The sequence below is a fragment of the Vidua chalybeata genome, chromosome 10 (assembly GCF_026979565.1).
Source record: "Vidua chalybeata isolate OUT-0048 chromosome 10, bVidCha1 merged haplotype, whole genome shotgun sequence".
Taxonomy (NCBI): Eukaryota; Metazoa; Chordata; class Aves; order Passeriformes; family Viduidae; genus Vidua; species Vidua chalybeata.
Genome location: NC_071539.1, coordinates 16,807,318 through 16,830,315, shown reverse-complemented (window position 1 = coordinate 16,830,315; position 22,998 = coordinate 16,807,318). Strand labels below are relative to the sequence as shown.

At 39.4% G+C, this 22,998-nt stretch overlaps 1 long non-coding RNA gene across 1 annotated transcript; it reads right to left on the bottom strand.

Annotated features, from left to right (window-relative positions):
• Window positions 1–13,239: 13,239 nt before the first annotated feature.
• LOC128793020 (uncharacterized) lies at window positions 13,240–22,790 on the bottom strand. The gene is made up of 4 exons (XR_008432633.1): window positions 22,716–22,790; window positions 21,416–21,508; window positions 19,602–19,742; window positions 13,240–13,822 (listed from the first exon to the last, which is right to left on the bottom strand). It is a non-coding gene; the product is annotated as an uncharacterized LOC128793020 (long non-coding RNA).
• Window positions 22,791–22,998: the final 208 nt, after the last annotated feature.

Below are 22,998 nucleotides of genomic sequence, written 5' to 3'. Positions count from 1 at the left end.
TCAATTAGCCTTAACAAAATAGGTGCCTAGAATTAGAAAGAGCTACCTGAATGTCAAGTTTAAACAACTCTTTATAGGCTAGCACTGCACTATCAGGTTAGTTTAACAAGCAATTATAATTATTGGGAGACCAGTGTCTCTATTAAAAGATCAGGGAAGAACCACTACAGCTCCAGCTATGAATATAATTGGACATTTAATGAAATGTGTCTACCCGGTGTTCTTTTCCCTTTTTAACAAATTCATTTTAGAATTAGAATGCAGGACAGCAGTGCACTCAGAGATATTTCGGGGAGAAAGATGACAATTTTATGCTAAGCTGATTTATTTATTTTTGAAAACTGACAGTACAATTAACAATCCCTAGCAGTAATAGTACAAAAAATTAAAAATTATTACAACTACTTATGTACAGCACAACTTAAGTTTTCAAAAATGGTGACTAAGTTGATTATTTATTCTGTATTTGAACACTCAGGTAATCTGAAAACATGGAAAGCTCCCAGGATCAGTAATTTACATATCTCCCTGAAATCTACTGTTTCTAATTTTAGACTCACAAATGCAGAAGTGCTGTACCCTTCCAGAAATTAGGTGTGCTGGAGAAACCTCGACCATTTTTAAATCTTTAGAAGAAGAATTCTAACACTGAGATTCCTGTCTGCTGCAAGCCAGAGCTCTGGCAAGACCCTGATAGCTGAATAACCAGGATTCCTAATTAGTATTTACACAAAGGTTCTTAAAATTTCTTCTCAGATCTGAGTCTTTAATCAAATATAAAGGAAACAAGCATAAATTCTCCGAGGAAAACGAATGATTTACTGTATCTTAAATTATGTGAGAGGAAAGTTAATTTGTCCCTGGAATACAGTGATATATCTTTGGTGGAACTCGCCACTTCCAAATGAGCAGGCAGAAACAGAAAGGATTGAAGAATACGAGAGACAGAGTGCTGGAACCATTTGTTATCCTGAGTCAATAAAAAATAAAATTTATGTGTGTTCCATATCTAAGGCTAGGCTTAACTCCCTCGAAATGGAGAGGAAGGGATTACACATTTGGGTGCACATTGCTGTATCTGAGATTAAAGGCAAGTTATTTTTTAATAAAGCATATTCTGTAGTAAGGGCCAGTTTCCCATTTTCCCTGTGATCCCGTTGCTAATATGCATGTTAGTAAAGAAGAAGAGTTGTACTGGTTCCTCACGTGGTGGAAAGAATTATTTTCTTATTTGAAATAAGTAAAATATTTATGGTTTGTTTGATTTTTGTTTTCTTGGTGAAGTAGCTATAGCAGATGGTCTGCTACTATCATTTTTACACACAGATATTTTTGAAATCAGCTCTGGCTTCAGCAGGAGCTGCAGGACATGACATCTTAATGCTCATGGTGACAGCCACCACGGGAGAGGACCCCCAGGCAGAAGGGATCAGGCAGCAACAACCACAGCCACGGCTGTGGGCTGGGAAACGGAGCTCTCTGGGGCACCAGACACCCCCAGGCTGCTGCCCTGAGCCCAGCACACCTCAGCAGGCTGCTGCCCTGAGCCCAGCACAGCTCAGCAGGCTGCTGCCCTGAGCCCTGCACACCTCAGCAGGCTGCTGCCCTGAGCCCAGCACACCTCAGCAGGCTGCTGCCCTGAGCCCTGCACACCTCAGCAGGCTGCTGCCCTGAGCCCTGCACACCTCAGCAGGCTGCTGCCCTGAGCCCAGCACAGCTCAGCAGGCTGCCCTGAGCCCAGCACAGCTCAGCAGGCTGCCCTGAGCCCTGCACACCTGAGCAGGCTGCTGCCCTGAGCCCTGCACAGCTCAGCAGGCTGCCCTGAGCCCAGCACAGCTCAGCAGGCTGCCCTGAGCCCTGCACAGCTCAGCAGGCTGCTGCCCTGAGCCCAGCACAGCTCAGCAGGCTGCCCTGAGCCCAGCACACCTGAGCAGGCTGCTGCCCTGAGCCCAGCACAGCTCAGCAGGCTGCCCTGAGCCCAGCACACCTGAGCAGGCTGCTGCCCTGCACTCAGGGGTCAGCTCTGACTCCAGCCCAACTGGGAAATCACAGGCTGCAGGCCTGCAGTTCTCCATGGACGTGCACAATTACAGAGAAGAGAAGGAAAGTTCCAGCTACAGAAATGGTAAGAAAAGAAACGGCTTTTATGCACAAGTTTCAAATGACATCTGCAAATGTTTTTAATCAGGCTAACTGAATGAAATTGCTATATATTCTCTTGGAAGGATGCTTTTAAAGAAATCTAATAGTGTAAAATAATGTTCAGCTTTCCTGAACAAAACTAATCTAAAACCTGCCAAATATGTCACTCAATAAGCACTTTGTGGAGCCTATAAATGTGGTTATTAAAAATAAATATCTTATTTTGAGCCAGTAGTATAAACTCCAGGCTAAATTCAAGAACAAATATAAGAAACAAATAAAATTCTTCTTTTAGCTATCTTCATATACTTAGTGATGACAGAATAAATTGTCATTCAATCTAAATTCAGCAATTATGTAATGTGAGACAAAAAAAGCCCACAGCAAAAACCAAAACCTGCAGTAGATCTGTGCAGACCTTGAAGTAAGCCTCTGCACTTCATGCTGGAACAGATTAATAAATGCTCCCATGTTCTGATCTGCTGGTAGAACTGTGGACTAAATGTTGAGCATTAGATTAAAAAAAATGTTGAAATGCTCTAATTGTTTACCAAGTTAATGGATATTTATAGCTTAATACTGCCCCTAATTAATTTAAGCCCAACCAAAGTGAAATAGAAATTTTACTGAAGTGTATACTGACTTGAAGCATAAACTTACAACAAATGCTACCTGATACTTAAAACAACACTAGACAGAAAAGTCTCAGCATAACCTTTCCAAAGTTACACCACTGTTAATAACTGACAACTGACACTAACACGAGCTTTCTACACCTGTGGGCAGAGTTTTCCCACCATCAAGTCAATTTATAATTTTTGGGGCAGACAAGCATTAAAGAATAAATCAGGCTGTGAACAGTCATACTAATCTGGACACATGGGAATGAATTCCTGTCACCCCAGACGGGAATTACTGTGGCAGAATGGAAAGGGAGGTGGCAGAAGAAGAGGACTCCAAAGGAGTATGGCATAAATCAGATGAAAATAGAACACACAGGTGTGTCCTCAAGGATGAGGCTGGGGAGAAAGGTGGAGGGCAATTCAGTCAAGCAATGTTTTTCTCTTCTGATCAAAATATAAAAAGAATGAACCACAAAGTTTAACAGATCCCTTTTTTCCATGACTGAGTTACAACATGATCCTTTCTGCTTTGTCTTTCACTTCTCCCCAGTGCTTTAAATGACCTACTAACTCAGGTTTAGATCTACTGGGAAGGCTGAATAAAATAATATCTCAGTGCACAACTTTTTTCCTTTTCTCTTGTTACAAAAGGAGAAATGATAAAACTTATCTTCATATTTGAAACCATATTATACCAAAAATGCTACATAAATTAACGAGGGGGTCCTTTCATTTGTAAATAAAATCAATTAAAAATTACTGAACACAGAATAAAACTGCAAGATGCTTTTCCTGCTTGAAGTGATTGACTTGTTTGATGGATGTTTTTTCTGCCTTAACTAAGGCAAAATTATGTCTGTGATGCATTGCAATATTTTGCATATTGCTTTGAAAAAAGGAAAGCCTTAAGGAATAGCATGACAGTGTTATCTGAGGATTTTCTTTTTGTTTCTTGTATAGGAAGAGAACTAGGATGCCATCCAGTTATCTATCAACAGGATTCCTTGCAGATTTAACATCTGGTGTATAGAAGAATCACAATTTTGTGCATATTATGTTAAGAGCTTTTGTTTAGGATCATCTTATATTTGCATACATAGAACTGTTCCACATGTACACCAAGAAACACACCTTACCTTACCTAATCTGTGTTTTGAAATTACTATTATTAAAGTCTATGAAAAAATGTTGTCCCTTACCACCCAAAGGAATACAATCACAGTGAACAAATTTGCATCTGCTGTTGCTGTATGTTAGAAGAGCCAAACAAAAGAAGAAAGCATTAATATTCATTTGTTTTTATTTAGCTCAGAAAAGAGTCTGACATTGTTAAAGAAAGAGACGCTGGGCTAATGAAATCCATAAATAGATTTGATGACATGTGGGAGGAAATCAGCTGGAGCAGTAAGTGAGGAAAATAGAATTTGGTTCTTGAATTTTTCACAGATGAGAAAATCCCATCTGATATTGGGAAACAAGTCTGTGCTCTTGTTTTCTTAATTCAATTCTTTTTTTCTTTGTAAGAAAAATCTAGCATATGTTTATAACGATGAGAGACAAATTTTATCTGCTTCTGTAAAAATTGTAGCAGTGTCCTGTATTTCTGTGTATTAAATCTTGCAGTACCAGCATAATTAATTTGTTTACCTGATAGCTACTGCCATGGTGTAAAAGTCTCTCTGGAAACTCACAGTCGGTTCTCATTGTTTTTTGTATGTCCAAGGTCCTTTGTGACATTTGGGGATTTAAGATTTTTGGTTTCACTTTTCTGGCTCTTACTCCAAAGCCATTCACATCCAAGATCACTAGAACCATGCAGGCAGAAAATGTTACAATATCCAGATTTTCTTATTGGTCTAGACCCCATAGAAATGTTCTCAATGCGTTAGGATTATATGTATGACATCTGGCCTTTAATACCCTTATATTTCTAGGATTTAGTTGTCAGGCAGTTTGAATGATTATTTCCTGGTCTCTTGCAGCACTCAATTAAGTTTCATCCTTGACAAGCTTTGAAAAGTTGCTCTGCTCTGCCTGAACAGAAATCTCACAATCTCAGACTCCATTAGAATTCTCTTGCTGAGAGACTCAGTGGTGTCCTACACAGTCTTCACTTCAGCTTAATACAGCTGGAAAGCAGCCAGTTAACTTGAAAACCACATTTCACTATTTCCGTTTCTTTATAGTCCCTGGCTGCAGGATTAGCCTCCAGCACCAAAGCAAAAGACTGCAGTGCTTTATTTCTAGGAAGACAGTAATGGTGATACTAAATTGTTTAACTTAATAATGAAAAATAACTTTAAGGTTAAAAAAATACCATGTAAATTTTGAAATTTATTATGGGTTTTAATCTGGTCAGACACCAATTCAGTCATATCTTAATTTTCCTTTTCTCACATTTTCCCTTCCCTTCAGGTACCAGTGTATATCACCAATCCTTTTAAAGTTAGAAAAAATAGGTAAAATTAAGAAATTAATGTTAAAATTTAAAGGTTCACTATAATTTCTTCAGTTATTTAGAAGGATCCAGTCAACTTCCATTCAGAATAGTTTTGGTAACAAAACCTTTCCCAAATAATACACGTGGACTTTTAAAGACAATCCAGAATTTCCTCTGCTTATGCCAACCTTGCTGAATGAGAGGCAGGTATGAAGTGCCATGATTTTCGTATCAAAATCCGTGTCTCTACCACTTCAGCACACAAATGGCACTGGAAATTTTTCTAGAAGGGACTGAGGCTTCAACCTGTGCAGTCTGCGAGTTTTGTGACCTTTGATAGATGGACAATACATTGTTTATGCTAATGAGAGCAGTTTCAGATAAAACACCAACATTTCTAGAAGTCATTTAGAGGAAAATTAGTTTGGGAGAAATTATTTTGTAAAGTTTGCCTCCACTAATTAAATTATTAAAGAATATTTTAAAAATGGATCTGGAGGACACTCAAGAAAATTTGACAAAGTTAAACCAAAGCTGCTTTTTCTGTCAGTTCTGACTCAAGTCAGTTACTGCCCAAGCAGGGGGCTGCCAGTGGATGCATGTTCTGACTGCAGAGGAGCAGAGCTTGCATGAGACCAGGCAGGATTAACATCAACATATCCCACACAAATGGATCAGGAACCTAAGTGGGGGAAACATTAGGAGTGACTTGGACCTGCAAACACATCAGTGAATATTTCATTCAGCCTTTACTCAAGACACAGAGTACAAGATCCTGCTGCCATCAGAGTTGCAGGCAACAAGTATCTTCTATTTATAATTCAGATATTTTGACTATCACTGATATAATTTTCATTTGCCTTTGCACACATACAAGAAAAAAGCACTTGCTAGAGCAAACACTCTAAGATTTCAATAGAGAGCTGCAAGGGTATAATAAAGGAGAAAAAAATTAAGCCTTTGGAAAATTGTTTTCCACAAAGGTATTTTAAAGTCCTTGGCTGCAGCTAGCATACATTTGTTTTTCTGGAAAGAGCACATACATTATTGTAGGTGATTACTTTTCCAGATTTATTGACTTTCCTCTACTTACAAAATTATCATCAGCTCTCTAATGCCAGTAACTGGAAGAGAGTTTCTAGATTTTTCATGTCAGGGATAAGGCCTTGACTTTCCTCTAAAGCATTCCAAGTGTTTTTCCAGTATTTAGGCTTTCATCACTGGTTCTTTCTATCAGCCTCAGAGCAGAGGGAATGTAGAGACAGTAGTAAAGAGACTTCTGAAAAAAAATCACCAGCCCCATCACTGTATTCCCTGCATACTGGTCAGCAATCCTCCCAGGACAGAAAAGAAAGCTGTATCTCCCTGTAAAACCAGGGAGCCCAAACATAAATGATCTGAATGGAAGGAATGTAAGAAATAGGCAAGACTTTCTCAGAAGAGCACTGAGTCACTGGGCTGGCACCAGAGACAGACTGAGGCAGGAGTGCCCAAACATTTGGGAACATTCAGAATTTGGCTCAAACTTCCATTTCCTGCAGAGTTGGACCTTTTAAAGCACTGCTCTGAAGGAATGAGTTTTACTGACAGTATCTTCTAGCAAGAAAGAGAGAGGTCAAGACATTTGGAATATCTCTTAGGAAATCTCCTTATTTATAACAGCTCCACATGAAAATTTACCAGAGAGAGAAGTCCAGAAGCATGGACTGTCTGTTCTCATCACAGGTTGTGCCCAGAACTGGAAAACAAATGCTTGCAAGCCCACCTATCCCTTTAACAGTATTACTGAGCTATCAACCTACTGAGCAGTGTGAGATAGTAAAAGAACAAATCAGCTGAAGTTACAGGAACACAGACTTGTAACCCTGCACCAAGGAGAAACTATTGGGTCAAAATGCTGGACCTCAATTAAATATACAACCTGTATTTAACACAAGGTAGTCTGATACTTGTTAGTAGCACAAAGTATCTTCTCTGCCATCATAAATTCTAATTAGCTGAATTTTGCCTGTTGTCCCTAATTTATGACCTCATTTGTTCTTACACAGAAATTTGTAAGATACCAATTTAGAGAGTCTCCTAGTCCTAACCCTACACATAACATTATGCTTAATGTGCAGTAACCACAATTCACGTCTCAACCTTGAAATATCAACATGGTAAGAATTTTCTTTTTCCTTTGATTTTAAAACAAAATAACCTAATTTGTCTTCTCTTGCTGTAACCTTCACCCTCTCAAACTTCTGTGTTTCATATAATACCACAGTAACCACTTCCTGCTCCATGTGATGTAGCACTGCTAAACCTCTTTTCCCCCAACCCCTTGCTGCTCACAGCTAAGGGAAGACCTAGCCAAGAAATAATTTTAAGGCATGCCTACACTAAAGGAATAGGATGTACTTCAGGAAACCCAGAGCCAAGTCCTCAGACCAGAGTCAGTATGTCTATGCAGTTTAGTGCTAAGTGGATTTATTCACTTGTGTCCAAAATGTCTTGGAATGCCTCACTAGGTCTATGCAAGCATGATAAATGGCATGCAAACCCAACCTGACTTGTATCTGGCCCCTTCACATATATTTGCCTTATGTTTCCTTTCATTTCTGCTTTTGAGGTCAATATGAGCACGTGGTCTCTCTTACCAACATAACCATACAAGTCAGCTGTGACTCTGGAAAATATAATGTATTCTGCAGCTCCATTTATTTGTTCTGTTGTTGAGTGTGTGCGTTACACCTTTTTGCTTGTCTCTTTATCCTGACATGCCCTTTATTTTGATTTTAGCATGTGTTTATATTTGGAAGCTATTAAAATGAAATACTAATGATAGAGTTAATCATTATTATAACAAACAGTCTCTCTCCTCACCTTTCAGTATCTCCTGTTTTGCAATATATGAATCAATCTGAGAAGACACTTTTGATAGCTCTAAAATCGAATAAGTTTGTCAAAAATATACAGTAATCATGACACTTCAAACAGAAGCCCTATTACTAAATAAAACTGTTTCAAAGGCCCAGGGTGTGCAAAATGTTCTGCACTCATGATTATTACTTTTTAATATTTTGTGGTTTTAAATTGTAGTCCACATGGCTTCCTCATGTTTTATTTTGTATTTTAAAGTTGCAGTCCATGTGACTTCCCCATTTTTTTCTTCAATATGTGAAAATTTTTTATCGCTTTCATCCTGAAAGAGTACTCAGAGTGCATGAAAATGCATAATGCCCACAAGCCATACTGTCTCCAGCTGTGATCTTGTCAGAACTTATAAGAGAAGAGGGTCTATACTTGAGTGGCAGGGCTCTAAGAGCAGTACAAGTAAAAGTTACACTGCTAAAGGAAGGGGTGGCTCTTCCCAGGGCGCTGCACTGGGCTCTGTTGTGTAGTGTAGGTTGGATTTGGTCATGCAGGTCAGCAGACAGAGCATGTCCTCAAAAGACCACCAGTCCCACAAAGCTGAGCAAAGTCTGACTGAGGGGCAGGCCAAGTTCCCACCTGAGTACTTTGTGTTACTGTAGTGAGGTAGTTGGGCTTCCATGGGATTGGAAACCCACGTTGCTGGACAGTTTGTAGCCACGAAAACCTCAGAATATACTTATCATTGTTAACTTGCTGCAAAAGTTGGTAGTCCAGAGAATTCTAACCTGGGCATCTTTTCTTGCTAAAGCCTATTACTTTCAGATAACCTTGTTACTTTGCTTGAATACATTAACTGCTAAACTTAATTTACTTTGTTTTGCCTGTGATTTGTTACAGAGTGACTTCTGCATATTGGAGAGTTTGTATAAATCAAGGTTAAAACTCCAATGAATTTTGGAATACCTGTTGATAAACAATGCTGAAGAACACAAGATATTTATCATTGTTAGTATTCACTGGCTGGGCTAATCCATATTCATAAATAATTCCTTGAATATGTGAAGCACTAACACTTATAGTTTAGATTTGTAATTATCTCTTGGGTTACAGACAAAAACAACATCTCCTTTGCTCTAATACTGCTCTAACCCAAGGACAAAAGAGAGAAGGAGACAGGCAGCTGTCCCTGTGCTGTGCTTGGTTTGTAAACAGCTCAAGTGCTGCTCATCACAGATGCCACAGGAGCTGTGCACACACTGCTGAACAGACCCTGTCAGCCCCTGAGCTGGGGGTCCTGGCTGGGGCTCTCCATGACAACCATATTTTGTTGATACCATGCCTAGAATAAAGTATGTGCTAAGAAAGGCAATTTCATCAGGAATAAGGTTTTGGTGATTTTGGTTTTTTTTGTTTTGAAACTTAAACATCTATGAGCCAGTGTTTTGTATTTGCAAAAAATATTCTATACATTAGATATTCTTTCCAATCTTATTCTGTTACAAAACATGATGTGAAATGTGGACAAGAAAGGAAGATGAGAAAAGGTAAATTATTAACAATTTAATTTTTTTTCTGCACACTGACAAATTATAAATTGCTTATCAGCAGTGGTGCAACTAGACTGAGAGGCTGACACTGGCTTGTGGCTGCAAATGTTTACAGAAATGCAATTTTAGCAATACAAGCCCTGATCCCAGCCACAGTGTTAAAGCTAAGAAGTTGGTGTGTAAGCATCCTTGCTGTCCCTGCCAGCTGAAGGCTCTTGAGCAGCTAGAATCAGCTTCCTGTGACTATCAACTTCACAACAACCTTGTGTTGCAAAAAACATGCAAAGTTAGATTAACATCATACAGAAGCAGACTCAGAATATTTTGGTCCCATATTTTCTGAAAGTAATGCATGTAATACATCTTGAAAATGGAATAACACTTCATGCAGCAAACCTGCTGACTGTGGAAATGTCTTTGACACTTTAAATACTCAGTAGCATTAATTCATATTAGGGACAAAAACCCTCAATCCCCTTCTTTAAATTATACAGCAGTTCTGCAATTTAAAAAACTCCAACAAAACAAAAATAAAATAAACCACCAACCCCCTACCCAGACCCCAGATTAATTGAATAAATGCAATCTGTAGCTACATTCTTATGCCAAGCTTCAGTCTGGAACACTTTCGACCAAATGACAAACTCATGAAAATAAGAATTTTAAACAAGAACTGCCATGACTGTCAAGGTAAGAATATGAATGGTTGTTCTGTAACACCTATTGAACTCTTTTCTGAGCCAATAGTAAAGTATCAAAAACAGTCTATAATAAACATTTTAGATAAGGTCTAATAGATTGACATTTGAATTTAATATTTTAGAGATTCAAAGTCATTGGATCAAATTCATTCCTGGTGAAACACAAATCTCCCAAATCACTCATGATAAAGCTATTCCATACCAAGTTCTGTTTGTGAGGGTCTCATTAAGATATTTCCTTACTTTAGTCATTCTGTAAAACTTCCTGTGGTCATGATGACAGAGGCTGATACAGAGAGCATTGCAGTCTTTCTTTAAATTTTGCTTTTTGCACTGCTGAGTGTCTTCTCTCCTTCTTCCTTCTAAAAAGGTAATGGAAAAATAGGCTCAAAAAATCTGTTTCAGGTTCTAGAACAGTTCTGGAAGTCATTGCAAACAACTGAACTATGTAGGCACTCTATTTGCCACAAGAAGAGTTTGGTAATTAGCTAATTAAAATACCTGAGATGCCACTCACTATAGACAGAAAAGAAAATAAGGCCTGGCCTGAATGGAATAGAATATAGGAATCAAAACAGATAGGCTTAAGTAAAGGGTACAGAAATGACCAGGAATTGTATGGAAATAAACCTCAAATGAACACATAGCATTGAGAAAATGAAACATGCAAAATTGAGTTATTTCCAGCCCCAGGTTCTGAGTGGATTGGACAAGAAATGACAGGCTATATCAGATTAGTTTGGATTCATCTAGATTTTTTTGAGAACTGGTTTTCTAACCCAAAAGGATCTAGACTAGCTGGAGTCCAGGAGAACAGCACATAGGAGTCCATTAGCTGAGCTAAAGAAGGTGAGGACTGAAAAAGTAATTGTAAGAGAGCAAGGGAAATGGATTAATAGAAGTTAATGTAGGCTGTATCAGCAACAGAAGAAGATTGGAGGGCTAGACAAAAACAGTAATAGAAACAGAATGAATTTAGTAACATAAAACATCAAGTCTTAATGGCCTAATTAAAAAAAAAAAAAAAAAAAAAACCAAAAAAAACCACCCCCACAACTCCTGATATAAAATAGGAGTTCTTCAGTGTAAAAGCAACTGAGAAATATATGGAGATGCAATCTGAATGTAAGATAACAACAAGCTGCCACAATGACACCTGTGAAAGTAACAGAGACATCATCCACTTCATTAAAAGCAGGTAATGCTTGAGGAAAGAATACACAACATTAAACAGCTTTGACTACAGTATTGGCTATAATTTTGCTCAAATAAAGGTGACTGGTGAAGCCTGATTTACTTCTGCTAACAATGAAAGCAGAGAATGGATAGAAGCCCATTAGTGTCTATAAATACATCACAGGGATAAATGCCAGGAAGGGGAAAGATCTCTTTCTGTGAAAATAGAAAATGCTGGCACAAGAATAAAGCAGCGTGAGCTTTCCCTGAATAAACTGAAAATTGGATGTCAACAGAAGGTTTTTAACCAAAGGAATGACTTTTTGTGAGTAACAACCTCCCTACAAGCACAGTAGATCCAGTCTCTTGCTGAGCTCCTAGGAAGCAATGACAGGAGCCTGTGCTGACTGGGAGTGTAACTTCCTCACCTCCAGGATCCACTCCAGTTTTCTTATTACTTTGGTGCAGGCCTGGTGAAAGCCTTAGAGTTGACATAATAAGGCAAGACATAATAAGAACCTGCAGACAGGAGCTGAATGTGTGATCTCAGGGATTTACTCTTCTCACTGCAAAAGTATTAGCATTAATCTTCCTGGCACATGAGAATAGTTTTGTAAGACTAATAGGAGATGTATTTGCAAGATCTCTGACTCCCTCAGACTTCTGAAATACAGTATCACAGACACAGCATTGCTACCCAAATTCTTTCTAATACTTCTATGTCAATTCTAATAACAGGAACTAGAGCTGGAGCACATCAGGGAAGCTTATTGACAGTGACACAAGGCAGAAAGTTGAGAAATACTTTAAAGATCTAAAAATAAAACCTAGCAGACATAAGCCAGTGAACTTTTTCCACAGATCTCTTACTTTTGCTTTCATTATTTTTTCTAGTTTTTGGGGGTGGGGTTGGGGAGGGCAGGGAGAAGTAACCAGCAACTCATGGGAATTTGATAAACGGGAGGAGGAATATTCTAAGTGCCACTAAAGGACACGCAGCAGTCAGACACTCCCATACACCTTTCATTTCTGCTTTTGGCTAAGTTGCCATCCAGATACTCAACAGTTTCATCTTTTTATTAGAAAAGAAGGTAAGTGGATCTTAATTTTTCATACACAGATGAACACTACAGTGCAGCTGGTTCAGTCTGGGGAGCAGCTTCTTCCAGTCTGCCTTCCTAACCAAAGGAGAGACTTGTTTAACCCTCCAGTACTCTGTGAGGGGCTTCCATCCCCATGGCAACTGCCCTGCTATCCACCCACCCACCTCTGTCCTCTCCCACCTGACTCAACTCCCCCTTGGCTTTGACCCATACCATATCCCAAAAAATACCATCAGCAGTGGAAATCACACCCTCATCTTCATGAAACAAAAGGGACCCTAATGGCTGCAATTTAAAGTTTAAGGAACTGTGATTTAAAAACAAAGCACAAAGCCCAGCGGTTTCTGTTAGCAATTTGCATAATAATTAAAATTATATTATGCTCTTTACAGAAAAAGCTTCAATATAAACAATATCTAGAGGAATAAAGTATTAATTTGATATGTGATGAGGAATTAGGTGTATCACATGTTTTCAGTTGAAATATGAAAATGATGGGTTTTGTTATGCAAATATGCAGAATTCCACTTCTGCTAGACTACCCTTGTGAGGGTTTTGCAACAAATAATCTTAACAAATAAGATAGAAAGAGAATATTCAAATATTATATTTTTATTATAAAAGAATCCCGTGCCAGTGTTACAAAGACAACGTGCTATAAAACTCACTTTATTTTTTCCCAGGTAAGATGCAGTTGCCTTTGGGAGAGGCACCTCTTTGCCTGGCACCTCTGACTGCTGCCAGGTGAGCCCCTGTCCCTCTTGGAGCCATCCTCCCCAAGCACCACTGCTTTTACAAGTCCTTCCAATCGGCCACCTCACCGCCCCAAAGTCACTGCATGGCACCCTCTGTGGCTCTCCCTGCCTGCCAATCCATTCTCAGGGCTGTCCTTTAAGAATTCCCTCAAGGCAAACAGACTGCAGGCAGCATATCCTGGGCTTAATCCTCTGAACTAGTGGGAAAAACAACCACCGATGCTCACCCACTCTGCATTTTGCCTGTTGTTCTTCAGGGCACAATGACAGGCAGAAACGAAGAAGGAAAATCATTTTCTTGTGCACTTCTTTCCGTTTCTAGATGACCTTTATTTGTGGAGCGGAGCAAACTGCAGTGCAGACTGTCAGAAGAAAACCCCACCAGGGCATTCTTTCAAGGGGACTTTTTTGTTTGGTTTGTTTTTCTCTTAATCAAAGAAACCTAATTCGCATAGAAAGTGTCTGTTTGCTCTTTGTGTCTGGAAAAACATGAGAATTACAATGTTAACATTTCCAAATGGCAAAAAATGAATTTCAAATAGCTGGCAATGACAATGCTTGATAAACACATGCTGGCTGAAATTCATTTCTCTTTCACACCCACTATGCCTGAACCCCATATTAACCATATGCTTTTGCAGATTAAGTTTGTTCTGTGCCTAGTTTATAAGCTCCTTTGTTACAATGCAGCTATAATAACCTAAAGTTCCTGAAAATTTAAGCGAAATGGAAAAATAAGGCTAACAGTGAGATTTGCAAAATCATACAAGAGACAGAGCGTTTGTCCTGTATAATAAAACCCTGCCAAAACTTCAAGTAAGCATTTAGTAGTGACAGTATTCTGCTATGAATCATACTGTCTGTTGCTGGCTTCAATTCCATTGATAATTTTGTACTTATTGTACAAATTCTGTGGTTAATATTATAGAAAGTTTAATCACACAGAAATGAAAGTATGATAACATTTCACATTCAATTTCAGCTTCAGCACATGTCAAGAATTCTGAATATGTACCTTGTTTAGAGAATCACCTTGTGAAGTTGCTGGTTTTTTCTGACTCGGGTGACACTGGCTGCTCTCACCAAGCAGCTGGACCAGATGATGGCCATATGACTCTCCTATTTGTATCAACTTGTCAACAGCAACACTAGCCTGCTGAATTTAAGTTAGAACCCTTTGCATTACATTGCATGGGTTATAATTGTAACTTGCAAACCACTGGGCCTCTAAATCACTCAATTAATTAAAAAAAAAAAACTTCCACACAGTTTTAAAAAATCTTTATATCCAAATGTATTGCACAAATCTGCATGCAGTGAATACATCTACAACCACAACCAGGATTGTAACTGGTGGTTTTCATCCTAAGCCCACTTCCACTAGGTCCCTCCAGGCTCTTGGAGGGGCTCAGCTGGGTGCTGGCAGAGTCAGGAAGGCAGCAACCCCAAAATAGGCAGCAACATGGAAGAGACAAATCACATCTGTAGAGTCCACCCACTGACAACCTCCATCACTCCCTTTTAAACTAATTTTCTTGATTCAATTCTACATGACTCAGTCCCTGCTTATATAATGAGAACATCTTTCTGGCCTGTTGTTTTGGAAGACAGAAGGAAAAGAGTAAACTTCTTATCCCTCCTCCCCTTCCCCAAGGCACACCTGTGGTTCCATCAGTTCTCTGATGGAACATTAGTCTTTTGAAAAATGGAGGTTTGTCAAAACTGAAAAGTTTGAAGAGCAGTGTAATTTTATTGGCTCTTCAAACCTTGATTTCTTGCTAATTCAGTTTCTTGCAGGATGAAAAGTGCCAGGGCCTTAGAAGCTGTGGCTGAATCAGTCTCACCAAAATCCATTAAACTCTGAGCTTGTGGTGGGCTCACCAAACAGCCAAAGCTCTGAGGTGCAGAGTGAAGCTGCACAATTGGTTTTAGGCACTTCTGTTCTACTCCCCCTAGATGACAATGTCTGTTTCTAGGAAATTAAGTTTCACTTTGATGCAGAAGTATTTTTGGTTTTCTCTTTGTACATGGAAATCTCAACACTTCAAGACCTTTCATCATATAAGCAATCATGTAAAATCATGAGAAGGTGATCCTCCAGCTACCCACTCTACAAGAACAAGGCAATAGGAGACCATTTGCTTGAGAAGTCTCTAAGTAGAGTCTGAGGTCTTCAAACACCCTTCCCTACTGCCAGGACAGAAAATCTCAAAGCATCTATGAGGCCTGGTGTGCCTATTTGCTCTGCCTTTAAACAGAGACTGCTGCTAGCATATTAGTCTTCCAATAGTATATTTTTCCATTCAAGCTGTTTTTCTCAAATGTGCAGCATTCTCTGTTCTACATACAATTCACCTAGGATGGCATTCTCAATACCCCAACATTCTCAATTCCATCAGGAAAGATTTGTAAAGCCATTACTGTCGCAGCACATGTTGCAGTTGAGATGGCCATGATACACAGTATCATCATGCAAGTTCAGAAAGGTTCAGCCCATACAGAGGATCACCACATCAGAAGGCTTCAGGCATCTGCTCTTCTTGTTCTTTAGCCCAGCCTTTTATCCCCTCATGTTCAAGCATTGCACTGTGTGCCCTCTGTTCCCTTTGGTGGTTGCTCAGTGCCCCTGGGCACTCCATGGCTCATTGCTGTCAGTGCTGCTCACTGCTTCTCACAGCTGGGCCCACTGGGGATGAGGCTCCCACAGCCTCACTCCTGATTACCACAGACTGTATGCCTACAATTACAGCTCAACTTTGTTCTGAATTCACTTTCAAATGTGACTGTATCACACACATAGCAGCTTTAGTCAGTGTTCATGAAGGCCACAGGAAACATCCCATCACACAGTAACATTCATAGGCAAAACCTGGCTAAATCAGTTTTGTTCCCTATGTACCAGAAGCTGGACAAGCTAATTTGCACAGCTAGCTTACCTGCACATTTAAAAAGGGACCAGGGCTGAGGGAAGATTCCCTGCCAAGCTCTGATTTGCCTCCCTGTCAGCACTGCCATTATTCCTCACATTATTTCTGTCACAGTAACATCTAAGAGCTCCAGCTCTCGATGGGAACCCCACCGTTACCCCGTACACAAACACACAGCAAAGACCAGTGCCCTTGTTGCAATGGAGCCTGGCTACTGAGCTTGAAGTAAACAGATAGAGAAACACAGCTTTTCCCTCTTATATTGATGGTAGCTCCCTGCTGACAAACACAGAATCCTGGGAAATTGAGGTCAGGTCCTCTAGCTGTTTTTACTAAGAAAAGGAGCAGATCAATGCTGTAGTAAGGTTAAAGACAGAATGCAAGCAAGGAAAAAGAAGTAAGATGGCTTTCCTGCTTATGAACTGAAAGGGATTTCTGAGCACTTCCTCAAGTGTCAGGCTAGTGCTGAATACTTGCAGGAAACAAATAAAGTGACCTGGTGGCTCTGCTCACGAATCACTGTGCACTGCAGTCAGTCAGCTCTGCCAAACGCAGTGCCACGCACACCCTAGTGGGAGCTTCATGTCCACTTCTGGAGTCCCAAGCTTCCTACTGGCAATAGCACAATGCAAGACACCTAGACAACCTTTTGATGTGATTAGAAAGGAGATTCAGATAGAGCTGAGCTGAGCTGAGCGTGAAAGAATGGCCAATCCCCACACTATTTATTTAGTATTGTTACTTTGAAAAATTCCTTGAACATGTTATCAAAGCTGATCCAGGAAAATATTGTCTTGAGCACTCCTAAAATTGGCTAAGTGAAAAGATCAACTGACAGCAAGGAAAAAGCTTTCAAGTGTCTGGAAGTATTTAGAAATAGAATAAATAAACTGTTTTCAGGACTGTTTTAAACAGTTATACTTGTATCTAGAGTGGTACAAATACCTCTAGGATACAGAGTCCTTCACCTTCCTTCATCTTTTTTTGCTTAAATAGGATTGTTAAGTATATTTCATGTTCCATGGCTGCTTGTTACCCAAGGCCTTTGCTGCAACCACAGAGCCAGTCAATATTTCTAGCTGATTATAGCATGTAAGACTTGCCTAAAGGAAACTCTTCTGTGGTGACAAGCTCTGTGAAAATGAAGTGTTGAATCTGCATCAAACATCTGAGTTTAGTAAGAAAATCTGAACCATAGAGCCCCATAAAATATTGGCCACACTGTGTCTACAACAGTACAGAACCTGTTTAAACCCTTGAGGGAAATCAACATCTTCCTAAATTAGAGGAGCAAGTGTCATCAGGATGGAGCAGAACATTGAAATAGGAATGACTAGGAATTGGAAGGAAAATTGGTGCTCTGTTGCCTGCCCAGCTTGCAATTCAGTGGACAATATCATGCAACATCACAGCTCATAGCATTTTGTCTGTATTTTGTCAGTTTGGATGCCTATCTCAAGATCCAGGAGATCAGGAATTGCCAGGAACAGTTACTTCTTTGACATGAGTCTGGACTTGCCCCTCTACTCAGCACCAGAATACTGACCCTGTGAACACCCCTAACTGCTGAAGAGTTTCCTAAGTAAATAGTCTTGGCAAAAATAGCCCACAACCCAAAAGGGCTTCTATTTTCCTTCTTGTAAAATACAATCTTGTTGGAAGTTCCATAAATTTATATTCTAACATTATTAATTTGAAGCATTCAACCTCACAGAGATGCATTTTAAGCTATTAAAATTATATAGCTCCAAAATCATACTTTTTTTATGAAATAAATCTTATTCTTTCCATGGGGGGGAAAAAAGTCTATGATCAAATACAAAACAAGTGCAAATTTAAAACTTTCAGGATATCCCAGAGATCTTCTGTCAGCAGCAAAAACACACACAGAAATTTCAGTCTATCTCAGGAAGGGCAGGTTGTCTGTAACGTGACATCATTGCCAGATGCACTTAATGTCTTGGATGCCAGTCAGGTCTGAATAAGTATGAACTGAAAATTGTACAGTCTTTCATATTCCTTCATCTCCTTACAGGTCAGAACTGAGACCTGCACTGTCACTTCACAGGCAGTTATCTGCTTTGTGACTGAAAAGGGGATTTTATTCTCTAAGATTATCAGTTGGGCACCTTTACAGGCAACAAAGAAAAAACAAAACCCAATCATACAGCCTACCCTTCTTATCAAGGGCATTCATAAAGTGGAACAAAAGCCTGACAGCTCTGCAATGGTTAGTTTTGAAGCAGGCTCGGGTAACTTAGACTTCTGGGAATTTGATGCAAATTCTGAACATCTTTTTACAGTCCAGCACTACCTGAAGCAGTGGGGCCGGGGAGGGGCAGCTGGAGCTGCTCTGCTGCAGCCCTGCCTTCAGACCATGCAGTGCAGTTTCACAACCCCACAGCACCTGAATTCCCAGCCCAGACCCAGGCAAGCAGACGTGATGTGGATTTTGTGTGGCAGTGGAGAGGGTTGATGTGCGGTCACAGTGACGCTCGCTTCTTGCGCTTGCTGAAACACACAAAGCTCGTTGGACTGACCAGCACAGCCAACGTGGCCATTGCACACTTGAGCTACATTCCTCACCCACAGCACTCTTAGGAAGTATTAATTTGTTTTCCTTTCAGTATTGAAGACTGAAAACAATGTTAGAGGATGCCCTCTCTGTTCTAAAAGGATAACAAAATCTCATTCATAAATTTAAGGTCCAGTCATCATTTTCTCAAATAGACACAGAAGCTATTACAGCAATTTTGACACTTTCAAGTTATATTCTAAAACTTCTTTTCTAAGGGTGGTATTTTTTTCTTAATGTTACTACATATTTTCTTTCAAAAATATTCTGCCTTTGTTGCTGGGAGAGGAATACTAGCTGATACTAAGCACAATTGTTGCCCCCAGACAAATTGGCATTCACTATTCAAGCAGAAAAATAAATTAAGTGCAACATTTAGGCACTCTGCATTAGGTTGTTAGAAAAAAATCAACAAAGGGAAAACAAATGCTATGCCAACTATTGACTGTAAAAACCAAATAAATAAGAATTTCTCCGGTACTTGTACAGCCATGTAATTCACTATATGCTTAAAAGTATGAAGCTTTTAATAGTTCTGTTGGAACTAGCAATCAACTTTACATTTTTTGGATAGTAATATGTGGCCTTGGTAAATCCTAAAAACTACACCTGTTCTTTTAATATTTCAATGTGGTATTTAAAATAACTATATTATAACTATAATATTATTACTAGTAAGAATTATTAAACATAATTATGATGTTTTGCCAGATTACTCCTGTTACTTACTGATGTTTTGCTATATTACTCCTTTACCTTGCCTTTGGAGAAGGTCTTTCTTCCTGAAGAATTCAAGAGTGCTTACACATTTTAAGATGCAGAAAGCATCTAAGATCATTTCACGCACCAGGTGAGGCCATCTCTGAAGGAGAGTGTCAATTTTACTTTCCTCCAATACTGTAGGACAGGAAAGAGAATGGAAAAATTTGAACATAATGAAGTTCACTACTGGGACAGCTGTCATTTGGCAAAAGTCATAACAGCATTTACTATGGAGCACATGCCCCTTGTCACTTGTACCCCATGAACAACACGTATTGCTCTTGTCGGACATTTTGCAGCATACAAAGAGGTTTTGGTAAGCTTCTACCATGAAAAATTTGTCAATCATTCATGTAGGTTTGTGTCTATCAGTGTTGATTTTCAATCACTATCACCCTGACAGAGCCATTAGCATTCTTTAAGGTTCCCTCAATTCCTACATTTGATTAACTTTGCATCACCAGGAATTTTTCACCCTTCTGCTCATCCACTTTCCCCCATTATCAATAAAAACCTTGTCACTCCACACACAGAATTATAGCTTATCCCACAGCCAATTTCTGTCCTTCAAACTGACCACCTATTCCTTGTCAGAGCCAAGGACTTCCTTCATTGCTTGACTCCTACCCAGAGTTCTGGTCTGCAGGTGAACAGTCACCAAGCTGAGGGTCCAACACAGCAGGGGCTGGTACCACTCTGACCCGGACTAAAAAGTATTAATTGTAATCCTCCTCCACATTCTTCCTAAATTCTGTCCCTTCACAGTCCTTCCCCTAATATGTATGACCTTGTGTTCTCAACACACCCCTGAAATCTTGTATCTACTCCATATTTCTGTAGGGTCATATCTGTGCCTCCCCTAGAGGATATTAATTCACCAAAACAGTCTGGGTGAAGCAATAGCCACATACTCCAAAGTAGTTTGCCAAGCCCTGAAAGGGCAAAAACCCTGTATGATACTCTGGTAATACACTGTTCCACTGACAAACATGAGTTAGTGTCTGCAACTCTTCATGCATTTAGCAGGGCACACAGTCCCTCTTGCAGAGCATAGGATAAATCAGAAAACTAGGGGCTTTAAATATATTTCTTCTTAGTAACAACATCAGCAATTCAACCTCTGAAAGCTCAGGTTAATACTCTTCTCTGCCTAGGATTTAGGGTGGGATTTCTCATCAGAAATAATTTTAAGAACAGAGAAGTGAGTACTTAAATATAAGTAGCTCTGTGCACTGTTTCTACCTGCCGTCAGCTCATGCACCCAGATGAAGTTTAACAAAGGAGATGGTGATGAGGTGAGCTACAGGAGAGGGGAAGAAAGAAATAAAGGGGGCAGTAGTTGAGCCTTTGTGCCTCCAGAAAAGAAAGGGCCAGAATTAATGACTCAGGAGAGAAAGGAAATTCTCAAATTTCAAGACCACTTTTCCAATTCATTGTGGGGTCCTGAATCAATTAAAAAAAAAAAAAAAGAAAAAGGTCTTAAAAATATGATAAAAACACCCCAAACTCTGCTACAGCATGGCTATACTTGCAAGGTCCAGTCACATTTTACCAGGTCAGAAGTACTCATTAAACATTCAAGGTTCTTTAAAGGGACCCAACAGGTGGGAAAGCTGCACCTAGCAGAATGCAACATTAGCATGCAAGGAATTTGGATGGATGCCACTTTTTTGGCATGAAATGACAGGAAGAGACTTGCTGAATTAGTGAACCATGCTGATGCAGCGTCACTGTTGTGTAAAAAGGTTGCCCTGCCACTTTCACCAGTTTGGTTTTTTAACCTTCTCTCACCATTCTTCTAGCACTACCTTTTGCTGGAAGCCTGGGCAATTTCTCCATCACTTGGCTGATACGTAGAATGCTGCAGACTTCCTCTCTGTGCATAGGTATACAGTCATACTCTGCAGAAAGATTCAGGAGTCAAATGAACCCTGTTCAGTAGTTAACTCTTTCCTCTTTTGGTCTCAGGTAATTTGACACAGTCCATGCACAACCTCTCTGTATCAGGGGAGAGATTATTTTGAACCAGAGCAGGTAGAACAAAGGTTAAACTCACACTGCAACTCACACTGCAGCTGTACTGGAAATTTGCTATGCTTTTTGCTTTTTTTTTTTTTTTCCCTTATAATTTCCCTGCTTCAAGGTGATTAGCCTGAAGTAATGCATGGTGAATGACAAATGTTTGGTTGATGAATAATTTGACTATTTTGTTTTGCATGTAAATCTGACCTTTATAGTGAACATTACTGCATTAAAAAGGTTCTGCATAATCAAAACACTGTACAGCCAACATCTGTTATTCAGAAGACCCGAGGGGTAGAAAAAAAAAAATCACAGCAAATCATTTGACCTAAATATGTTTTGCTCTGTGATATAAAGTATACTTTTACTGTCTGACTTGCTAAATACTTCATGCCTTAGTATGACACTGTTTGATAACAGAAGTATGCAATTTGTGTAACCTTTATGTTTAATGTTGTAGCTAATTGTTATTCTTTAATAGTGTATACGTCATTTGTCACACAGTGAACTGTAGATGCTGAAGACAGATGGACCACCAGATGGACCCTGGGAAGGATTGGTTAAAATGTCAGTGATAAGCTAACAAAATGAAACACAGTAGACCGAAGAGACTATTCAGCTGAAAAGCCTGTCTACATAAATAAGTTTTGTATTATTCACATTCATTAAAGCACACTTCAGCCACACTGTTTTGACATTTTTTGCTCTGTGACTTTTCAAAGCAACCAAAGCTTTTTTTCCTTCTCCAAATACTTGTTTGATAATACAAATATGGCAGAAATGATCCTCGCTTTTAGAGGTGATCACTTTTGCCATCAAGGAAACTTACCCACAGTTATGTTCAAACCCACAAGTGCCCCAGTTCAGAGCTTGAGCAAACAATACACCTGCAGGAGTTGTATTAATGAGAAGGGAATGATTGCTTGCTCCTGGTCAGTTACCATGACTTGGATTCCCCGATTCCAGCCATGCATATACTTTGCACTAATAATTACAACAGACTTCTTTGGGTCTACCCATGAAAATTTCATTAAATAAATAGAAAAATCTTCAGTGGGATCAGGATATTCGACACAATGCACAAACCTAGTAAATCAGCAGAAGGGAGCCAGCTAAGATTTCTTAGGAATGACTCTAGGCAGTACCAATGCTGCAAAACAGAAACAGAAAATACAGAGATTTATGTATTTCCTCATTTCATATGGTTTCACATCCATTGTTTGAGGAAAGCAGCTTTTTCTGTAGAACACAGGAAAAAACAAAAAAAAATCTCTGGCAACCCTGGTTATGATTTTTTACCAATGCCATATGTCTGATCCATCTATGCCCTCATAAAAGGTATTTTTATGGTCCCAGGCACAAATCAATT